This window comes from Alexandromys fortis, unplaced genomic scaffold (genome assembly GCF_014885135.2).
Source record: "Alexandromys fortis isolate MF-2015 unplaced genomic scaffold, M_Fortis_MF-2015_v1.1 scaffold_5, whole genome shotgun sequence".
In the NCBI taxonomy this organism is placed as follows: domain Eukaryota; kingdom Metazoa; phylum Chordata; class Mammalia; order Rodentia; family Cricetidae; genus Alexandromys; species Alexandromys fortis.
Window position 1 is genome coordinate 4,975,567 of NW_026067924.1, and position 10,636 is coordinate 4,986,202.

A 10,636-nucleotide genomic window follows, 5' to 3' on the forward strand; every position below is an offset into this window, starting at 1 on the left:
AAAAGAAGAAATGTCCCCCTTTGTTTTGCACAGAAAGGAACATGCTGTTGTTTATTTTTGGAAGCTATGGAATATTCAGGAGTATTCAAAGAGCATCATCCTGAAATCTGTATTATCCAGGGCCTCTTTGTGGCTAAGAAGAGTTGCTGTGTTATTGGTTTTATCCTAAGATTTATAGAGTTGGTTTATAATACCATGTTCTTAATTGTATGGGTAATATATCTAAAACACATGGGGTATCCAAGTGTCTGGTTCTATTTTGAATGGCTTTGCTGTATCTCCACCCTCTTTCTATTCATATGATATATATGCATCTGGAAATCATCAAAATATTACAATGAGTGCAGTTAATTTAAGGTATAGATACCATAGCAGTTATAAGCAAGATCACTATCATTCAATAAATATTTGGTGATATATTATAGAGAGCTGGAAAACTGGAACCGGGGTGGGACTTTCAAACACTCAGAAAAGAAGTAAAGTGCAGGAGACCAATTTCATGAACTCAGAAGCTCAGGGGAAAGTTTTTTTTTAAATTAAAATATTCATTATTAGTATTAGATGAAGGCTGCTTATATTGCTCAGCTTGGTCTTAAACTCCTGAACTCCAACAATCCGCTTGCTTCAATCTCCTGAACAGCTGGGACTACAAGCACAGGCTACCACCAAAGGGAAAAAAGCATTTAATCCCACTTGGTTTAAATCACCAGAAAACACAATAAAGATGTGCCAAGTATCTCTTTCTGCTTTCATGTGTGTCCTGGCTAGTTTTATGTCAACTTGACACAAGCGAGAGCCATCTGAAAGGAGGGAACCTCAATTGAGAGAAAATGCCTCTATAACATCCCACTGTGGGGGCATTTTCTTAATTAGTGACTGATGTGGAAGGGCCCAGACCAGGGTAGGTGATGCTATCCTTGGGCTGGTGGTCCTGGGTTCTATGAGAAAGCAGGCTGGGCAAGCCACGATTAGCAAACCAATAAGCAGCCTTCCTCCTCAGCCTCTGCGTCAGCTCCTACTTCCAGGTTCCAGTGCTCACTGGTTTTGATGATGAACTGCTTTTGATATGGAACTGTGGGTGACTTTCGTCCTTTGCTCCCCAAGTTACTTTTGGTTATGGTGTTTCATCATAGCAATAGCAACCCTAACTGAGACAATATGTCTCTGCTCCAAGTCTGTGGTTTCTTCTTAGTGACTGAACACTCTTGCAGGGGACTGTAGTGTCTGCAAAGTCTTATGTGTGTTACTCACCCAAGAGGAACAGTATTCCTCTAGAAAGGCATTGTATCCAAGTGGATGTCTCTGTCACTGATTAACAGTTATTTAGATGTGTTTCTAAATGTGTATAGTCGCTTTCCTTCTGTGTTAGAAATGGGGACTTACATTACTTTTCTCACTGTCACAAAATACCTGACAAGAAGCAACTTAAGGAAGAGCTGCTTTTTATTTTTTAGTTATTTAGATTATTTTTTTATGTTATAAGTGCTGTGTGAGAGGGTCAGATCCCCTGGAATTGGAGTTACAGACAGTTGTGAGCTACCAGATGGTTGCTGGGGATTGAACCCAGGTCCTCTCGAAGAGTAGCCAGTGTTCTTAACTGAGCCATCTCTCCACCCCCAGGCCTGGTTTATTGTAGCTCGCAGTTCCAGGTTACAATACATCAGAGTGGGCCCAGTGATGGCAGTGGGAGCTTCAGGAAGTTGGTCACATTGCACCAGCAGTAAGGAAGTAGAGGGAGACACCGGTGGTCTCATTTTCTCCTTTGGATTCAGAACTGGACTGCAGCCCATAGAACACTACAATCCATAGTTAAGATGGTCTCTCTGACTTCATTAACCTAATCTAGATAATTTCTTACAGGGGTGCCTAGAGGTTTATCCCCTAAGGGAATCTAAATTCTGTCAAATTAACACTCAATAGGGGGGGGGGTCTCATGTAGCCCAGGCTAGCCCAGAACACTTTATGTAGCTGAAGATGACCATGAACTTCTAATCCTCCTACCTCCCTTCTCAAATGCTGGGGTTATAAATGCCAGGGGTTATACAAATACATCACCACACTTGCTTTCTTATTATTTTTTTGTTTTTGTTTTTCAAGACAGGGTTTCTCTGTGTTGCATTGGAGCCAGTCCTGGAACTCTATAGACAAGGCTAACCTTGAACTCAAGAGATCTGCCTGACTGGACTTAAAGGTGTACACTGCAGCCTCCTAGCTTTATCATTCTCATCTATCTTTTAAATGAAAACAAAACAAAAAACAAAACTAAATCAGGTGTAGTGAGGTGTGCCTTTCTTCAATCCCAGCACAAAGACAGAAGCAGGTGGGTCTCTGTGAATTTGAGGCCAGCCTGGTCTACAAAGGGAGTTCAGAACAGCTAGGGGTGGGGTGGGGTAGGAGGGGGAACGGGAGAGACAAACAAAAACCTTGAAGTTCAACTATTATCTTGTATATGAAGGGGCAGAAAAAAAAGCAGACCATTTCCGGTGGAGAAGCTCTTCCTAAATGCGGTAAAGCAAACTCTTTCCCGTTATTCCCCGTTCTCCTCCCTTCCCTTCTTGTGTAACTTCAGTTCAGTTCACGTAGCACAATGCTTTTGTCTGCTTATATCAGTGTGTTCCTGTGCCAATCACTTTTCCATCATCGTGACAAAATGTCCAAGACAATTATTTTAAAAGAGAAAAGGTGATCTACAAAGCAAGTTCCCGGGCAGCCAGTATGTTATACAGAGAAACCTTGTTTGGGGGAGAGGGCACGGGGGACACACAAAAACAAGTAAATAAATAATTAAATAAACAAATAAACAAATAAAGAGGAAAGCTCTTTTCCCCCCCACTGGAACGTGGAGACTGTAAGGGGAGGTTGAGGGGGGAGGACTCCTGATGTGCCAGAAATCCTTAGGAAAAAAGCCAAGGGATTTGGAGGGACTGAAGGAGAAGCTCCTGCAGAAGTCTGCGCTGAAGACACCACAGACGGCGAGGAGGAAGCTAAGCTAGGAAGACAAAGCACCATCACAGGGAACACAGGCAGGTGTACAGGACTGACAATTTGGATGGCGAGGGAAGCCGGAAGCAGCTAGGTGCTTGCAGAACCCAAAACTGACGTTTGTCTTCAGAATCTGAGGTTTCCATGGTGCAGGCACTAAGGTCTGTAAGGTCGTGCCGCTTTCCCGTCTCTATCAGGTCTTCCGTGCTACCTTTGTCAAGCTCGACAAGGCTTCATCTGACATGCTGATTGTGGAACCATACGTTGCATGGGGGTACCCCAAGCTAACCCAACCTCAAGTCATCTACAAGCGCGGCTATGGTGAAATCAGTAAGAAACGAACTTCCTTGACAGATAATCCCTTGATTGCTCCATCTCTTGGTAAACATGGCGTCATCTCCGTAGAGGAGCTGATTCACAAGACCCATAGAGTTGGAAAATGCTTCAAGGAAGCGAATAACTTCCTGTGGTCTCCTCGTGATCTTTCCCACTGGTGGAATGTTGAGAAAGACAGCTCCTTTTGTGGATGGGAGAGGTGCTGGCAACAGGAAAGACTAGACTAACAGTTTTGTTGTTATTGTTTTGTGTTTCGAGACAGGGTTTCTCTGTAGCTTTGGAGCTTGTTCTAGAACTAGCTCTGTAAACCTGGCTGGCCTCGAACTCCCAGAGATCTGCCTGCCTCTGCTTCCTGAGTGCTGGGATTGAAGATGTGCACCGCCACTGTCAGGCTGATTAACAGGCTCATTAGGCAAATGAACTAAGGTGTCACACGTGGCATTTTTGTAATCTGGCTAGTTAATAAACAGTCACAGCTTGGCAAACTGGGGAAAAAATAGAGAAAAGTTTTGTTTCGGGGTCAAGACTTCAGTACGTGTGTGTGTGTGTGTGTGTGTGTGTGTGTGTGTCTGGATTGCTTTGGCCCATGGTGAGACACATCAGGAGACAGTAGCAGAGGCCCATTCACATCCTGGAGGCTGAGACACACAGAGAGAAGAGGTATGGAGAGGAGCTAGAGTCTGTTATAATTATTTATTTATTATGTATACAATATTCTGTCTGTGTGTATGCCCACAGGCCAGAGGAGGGCACCAGACCCCATTACAGATGGTTGTGAGCCACCATGTGGTTGCTGGGAATTGAACTCAGGAACTTTGGAAGAGCAGGCAATGCTCTTAACCTCTGAGTCATCTCTCCAGCCCTGAGTCTGTTATAATTAGTCTCCATTGTCGAGTTGACTGGATTTGGAAGCTCCTAGGAGACACACCTCTAGATGTGTCTAGGAAGGCATTTCCAGAGAGGATCAGCTGAGGAGGGAAGATCTACCTTCAATGGTGGCAATGCCCCATGGATTGGGTCCCACATTGAAAACACAGGGGACAAGTGAGTCCAGCAACGGCCTTCATCTATCTCTCCCTCCTGATTGGGACTCCACGTGACCTGTTTTTTCTCATCCCTGCGGTCACCGTAGAGCTGCTCCATCTCCACACCTTCCCTACCATGATGGACTGCATCCTCACACCGTGATCTAAAATCACACCAACATTTCTGTCCTTAAGTGACTTTGGCCAGATATTTTGTTAGCTGTACTAACAGCATTGGGGAAAATAACTAAAACTGGCCCCCAATATCTCCTTAAAGGTGTGCCCACAATATCCTAATTACCTCCTCCTAGGCCCCATCTCCTGAAGGTTCCACCACCTTCCCAAAACACCATGAACTAGAGCACTTTCAACACCTGGGGATTTGTGAGGACGGGCACACAGCATCTGACCTACAACAACGACATAAGGACGAAATGATGTCAGGGACCATTGGTATGTGTCAGAACTATTTTGGAAGCTCTGGGCCTCCCTTCTTTACCCCTTCTTCATACTTACATTAAATTCATCCTCTACATGCATGGATTCCATGTCTATATGTTTAACTGCAAATAGAAAATATATTAGGGGCTAGAGAGATGGCTTAGCAGTTAGGAACACTTGCTGCTTTTGCTCAGGACCTGGGTTCAGTTCCCAGCACCCACACAGCAGCTTCCGTGTTCTAACCCTAGTTCCTGAGTGTCTGGTGCCCTCTTCCGACCTCTGCAGTACCAGTCATGTGCATGGTACACATACATGTAGGAAGCACCCAAGTGTATGATAAGAATACACAAACATGCTGGGAGAGAGAAAATATTTTAAAAGTTGTCTTTTGAATTTGTGATAAATTTTGTTACTAGTACCCAAACATCATAGTATAATAACTATTGACATTTATTTTTTTTTTGGTTCTTAGTTTTTTGAGACAGGGTTTTGGTGTGTGTGTGTGTGTGTGTGTGTGTGTGTGTGTGTGTGTAGCCCTGGCGGTCCTGGAACTCACTCTGTAGACCAACTAGTCTTGAACTCACAGAGATCCACCTGCCTCTACCTTCTGGGTGTTGGGATTAAAGGCATGAGCCACCACCACCCTGCAAAGAAATGGCCCAAAGTAATGTATCACCTGGTGAGTTCTTGTTTTTGTTTTTTATTTTGTCTTGTTTTCTAGACAGAGTTTCTCTGTGTAGTCATGGCTGTCCTGGAAACTCACTCTATAGACCAAACTGGCCTCGAACTCAGAGATCACCTACCTGTGTCTGCCTCCTAGATGCTGGGATTAAAGGTGTGAATTACCACTGCCCACATGCACATTGTTTTAAGTGTTGTGAGTAACCTAAAGATGATTTGTATACATATAGACATATATAGCATATTCTATGCAGATACATAGTCATTTTATAGAAGCGATGAGCATCTGAGGCTTCGGCTATCTGCAGGGAGCTTGAGAATCAGTCGCCTTGGAAGGCCAAGGCATGGCTGCATTCACTTTAATATCCAACACCAGAAAAAGTCTGTCCAATCCACAGGCACCATCAGACTGGAAATACCAAGATACAGATGCCTGATGCATCAATTCACAGTTATTAAAGTGTGGTGCTCTTGTGAGAACCCCCAGAGACTGTTCAGAGGGCCTCCGAAGGTTCTTGTTCCAGGATACATTTTTGCCCTCGATTTTCTGCTTACTCTTTATAATTCTCTCTTCAGCGGGGTACTTTCTGAAGGGACTTTACTCTTGGAATATTGCAGCAAGCCGGCAAGCAGATGGCATTCTTGTCGAGTGAGGATCCAGTCAGTGCAAAGGCTAGGCTCACAAATCCTGAACTGGAGGCGGCACTAATATGGAGAGGCTTGTTTACTAGCAAACTCTCACAGTTTTACTCACTTCCTAATAACTATTTGATCCTTGCCAAGCTCTTACTCCACACTGGGCATTTTATGGTTGTCTTCACCAATCTGCGAAGCCAATATTGTTGTTTTTCCTTTGTCCAGATGAAGAGATGTGACGTTCAGAGGCTAACTGGCTCATCTAATGTTCCGCGGCCAGTGAGTGGCAGAGCTAGAATCTGAACACGGGTCTGTGACTTCACAACCTTACACAGCACAGAGGGGTCTGTGACTTCACAACCTTACACAGCTCAGGACTCATGCCTTAGGCGCCCACTTGTTCTTATCTTTGGGAAGGCAAGGGTTGAAATAAACCGAAGCCGGATACTGACAGCTGTTTTCCTAGCTCCCTGTCACTCATCACTTCTTGCTTATACTTCCCAGGGACTAGAAGGCGTGTAAGTGGCTTAACCGCTACCAGCTCATCCTTGAATTTGCTGCACAGATGGCACTGGGCTGGATGTGACTTAACCTAATTATTCTGGCCTTTTCACAGCTAGAGACGGTCATCGAGCCGGAGAGACTTTGAAAGACTTATTTATTTAGCCCTTAGTGTCTTAAAAAAGAAGGAAAACAAATGAGCCTGTGACTTTCACATAGGAGGGACATTTTGTTCACTACTGTCTACAAAGACAATTTAAAGGTTATTGCACACAATAGCTATCAAGCCAGCAAGCCCCATGTGGAAGCTGGAAGAGCTCACCGCTTCATACGTATGGTGGCTAAAAAAAGTAGGGCATCCTCCCTCGTCAGCCCAAAGAGCGATCAGGGTTCCCTGCCTTGTGGGAAGTCCAAGGACCACCCACCTCCATCCAGGTCTAGTAAGGTGAGCATCCAAACTGCCTAGGCTCCCACAAAGCCAGGGGACTTGATTGGGGGAGGGGGAGGGAAATGGGAGGCGGTGGCGAGGAAGAGACAGAAATCTTTAATAAATAAATAAATTTAAAAAAAAGTAGGGCATCCTTCTGGCTCAACAGCTTGGCCCCTCTTACACGCTCTGACGGGAACTCATCTCTCCCTTCCTACCATCTTTTCAGGATCCTGAATCCTGTTACCCCGTGCTGATGATCTTAATTGGTTGTTTTCTAAGTGTACCACCCCAGCCTCTGAGGCCTCAGGCATTCTGGCTAAATCCTGGATGAGCTCTATACCAATGATTTTGAAATGGGTGGAGACAAAGTTCAACCAATCACTTTAAGACTTAAGTGACAAAGACTGCCCATTCCAACCACCTGGACTCTGAAAAGCTGAGGAAGGCAAAACCACGTGCGGGCAATGAGATCCTCTGATCGTCCAAGAGTTCTGCCCTGTCTACACTTAACTTGATGGAGAAATGGGAGGAAGCCTTTTGAGTTTGGGAGGTTGGAGGGAAGGGAGTGTCAAGGTCAGAAACCAGGGATTCCAGTCTTGGGTGTGAGTAAGCGGGAGCAGGGAGCTGCAGGTAGCACACTAGGCAGCCAGCACTGGCTTGAGGGACAGGCAGAGGACCAGAGCAAAGCTTCTTAAAGCTGCTAGTCTTGAACTGGGAAGCTGCATGGTTTTTGTGAATAGCTAAAAATACTGTAGAAGGACAATTAGACTAATAGCTGACTACCTGTCTGCAGGAAGAGAGAAGTCAGTGTCTGGGACCACGCCATGAACTTATTCACATTGTGGACTTGACTAACAGTCTAGGATGTGGGCTTAGGACTTTGCTTCAAGAAAAGAGTACTTTTGTTGTTTTTGCTTTTTTGAACTATGTAACCCTGGCTGTCCTGAAACTACGTAGACAAAGCTGGCCTTGAACTCATAGAAATTTGCCTGCCTCCTGAGTTCTAGGATTAAAGGTGTGTGCCACTTTATGCTAAGAGATTTTTGTTGTTGTTTTGTTTGTTTGTTTTTGAGAGACAGTCTCTCTGTGGTCCTGGCTGTCCTGGAACTCACTAGGTAGGTAGACCAGGCGGCTTGGAAATCACAGAGATGCTCCTGCATCTTCTGCCTTCCAAGTGCTGGAATTTAAGGTGGCAGCACCACACCTAGCTAAGGAAGTCTTTTTTGTTTTGAGACACGGTTTCTTCGTGTAGCCCCGGCCTCTGCTTCCTGAGCTTAAAGGCGTGTGCCACCACCACCTGACTGAAATTCTTTTTAATAGTTTATCTTCTTAAATAACAAAGAGATTTAAGTAACAGAATGCATCTACGTTTTCCTCACTTACTTAGCTGATCTGGGTTCCAGGTACACCTTTACAAAACACCTCTAAATATTAGCCTATCTCTACATGCACAGCATACCTCTCTACATGTATAGTGTACCTCTACAGGTACAGTGTACCTCTAAGTTTCATGGCAAAGAAGCCGTGTTCTGAAGCATAAAATCAGCTGCCTAGAGATGTTTTGCCCTGTTGTTCTTTTCCAGATGAGGCTGGTTCACTTCTTGTCTGCTGGACGTTGGTTTGTTAACACCACCCCATGTCCCAGGTAGCGGGCTCAGATGGGTCTCAAAATAGACCAGGAACAGAGGGCTGATAAGATCCCAGTGGGCAGAAGGTAATATTACACCATCTATGACATAACCTCTTAGAATGATCGCTGCTGCCCTTTGCTCCGGAATCCAGCTCCGGTGCCTTGAAAAGTAGAAAGTCCTCAAACAGTTGGGGGTGTAGTGTTCTCGCGCTTTTCCTTGAAGTTAGTTAAACTTCCACTCATGCTTTGGAAGTACCAAACAAGCAGCGTGCAGCCTTTTCTTTCCTTTCTTTCCCTTATTTTGCTGTAGAGGGCCGGGTGACCAAACAAATGTTCCGGGGAGGGGGGCCCGTTAAGCAGAACAAAGTTCTTTGCTAGAGCACGTACCAGCTTTATTACAATGCACGGCACACTCTGAGAGCTCTTGGCACGCACTGGAGCACAATTGAATTCTGGAGCTTTGGGGACAAACAACACTGCTAATTTGCGCATCCACGCTCCCCCCCTCCCTCCCCCACCCCCGTCCCGAGAGCCTGGGAGATGGGCTGGGAGCTGCGAGGACACGCCTCTACGAGAGGCTGTTAGAGCATCAGGGAAGATGGGTTTTCCAGGTTTAGGAAGGGGAAAGACCCATCTGGGGAGATAGTCCGGTTTCTGCGGACCCACGTCAGGGTATCTTGCCCCACCCTAGTACAGTTCAAATCTGTGCCTTCCCTGCTGGAAAGCAGCCTCTCGAAGCTGCACAGCTGCCACCGCTGACCCTAGTCTGAGAGGAAGGCAATGTACACTAATATTTATAGAGGAAACCAGGAAGTGAGGAGGCACAGCCCCAGCTTCCTGATGAGGCTGCTGACTCACACTGCCATGCTTCGGGCCATTTCCTTCGTTTCTTTGTACCTCAGTTTCTCAGCAAAACATGGAGGATGAGAATGGAAACCCCTAGAGGCGCAGGGAACACCTAATTCACATTTATGATTTTTCAGTGCAATTTACAAGGCTTCATTACATGGAATATATCTTTACGGTCATAGCCCAGCATAGGTCGGAATAAGTACCTCAGGTCATCTTCCTGACTGTCCATTCCCTGGCAGTGCCCTCCGGCTCCCTTCCTTAACCTGATCATTTCATTATGTCATCCCTATTAAGTTTTGTTTCTAGAAGACAGGAGCTTTTAATTTCTCTTTGCTCATCCCCGAAGTTGACAGCTTACAAATCTGCGTCCTAGAGACAGTTGCATGGCAGAGAACTGGTAGCCACAGACTATTTTTGGTGGCAGCTCTCTCTGCTGTTTAAGGTGTTTAGATTGCCCTTTCGCGCTAGGTTTTAGTCGTCCCCCCCCCCCTCCCCTTTTCAAAGTGTTGACTTCATTGTTTGGCTAGAGTGAACCCTTCACTTCCTCTTTGGGGGGTCTGTGTTTTGTCTCCTGCTGGGTTTGAAATGTCATGTAATTTGTTGGGTTTTGCTGGATTATGTCCGGTTTTTGTTGCGTTGTTTTTGGCGTTCCGACTTTGTCATCGGTCCCCCAAACCTCACCACCTCTAGCCTTGTTGAAATAAGGAGCGGCGGGGCTGCGTCCCCAACACCCCGGCCGCTTGGCTAGCTCATGCCCGAAATAACAACACACAAACTGTATTCATTTAAAGAACTGCTTGGCCCATGAACTCTAGCCCTTACAGGCCAATTCTCGCACCTGGACTAGCCCATTTCTAATGGTGTGTGTAAGCACCCCAAGGTGCGCTTACCGGGAAGATTCTAGCCTAAGTCCATCGTGGGTTGGAGCTGCCTGGGAGAGCAGAGCATGGCGTCTGTCTGGTCCCTCTGGAAGCAGAGCAGAGTCTGACCTCACTTCCTCTTCCGCCCAGAATTCTATTCTGTTTACTCCTCCCATCTATGTTCCAAGCTGAGGCCAAGCAGTTGGTTTATTATAACTTAACCAATGAAATCAACAGATTGATATATGACACTCCCACATCA

The 10,636-nt window shown here is 45.7% G+C and overlaps 1 pseudogene; it reads left to right on the forward strand.

Annotated features, from left to right (window-relative positions):
* The first annotated feature begins 2,879 nt into the window (after positions 1 to 2,879).
* On the forward strand, positions 2,880 to 3,743 carry LOC126501616 (60S ribosomal protein L7-like; annotated as a pseudogene).
* Positions 3,744 to 10,636: the final 6,893 nt, after the last annotated feature.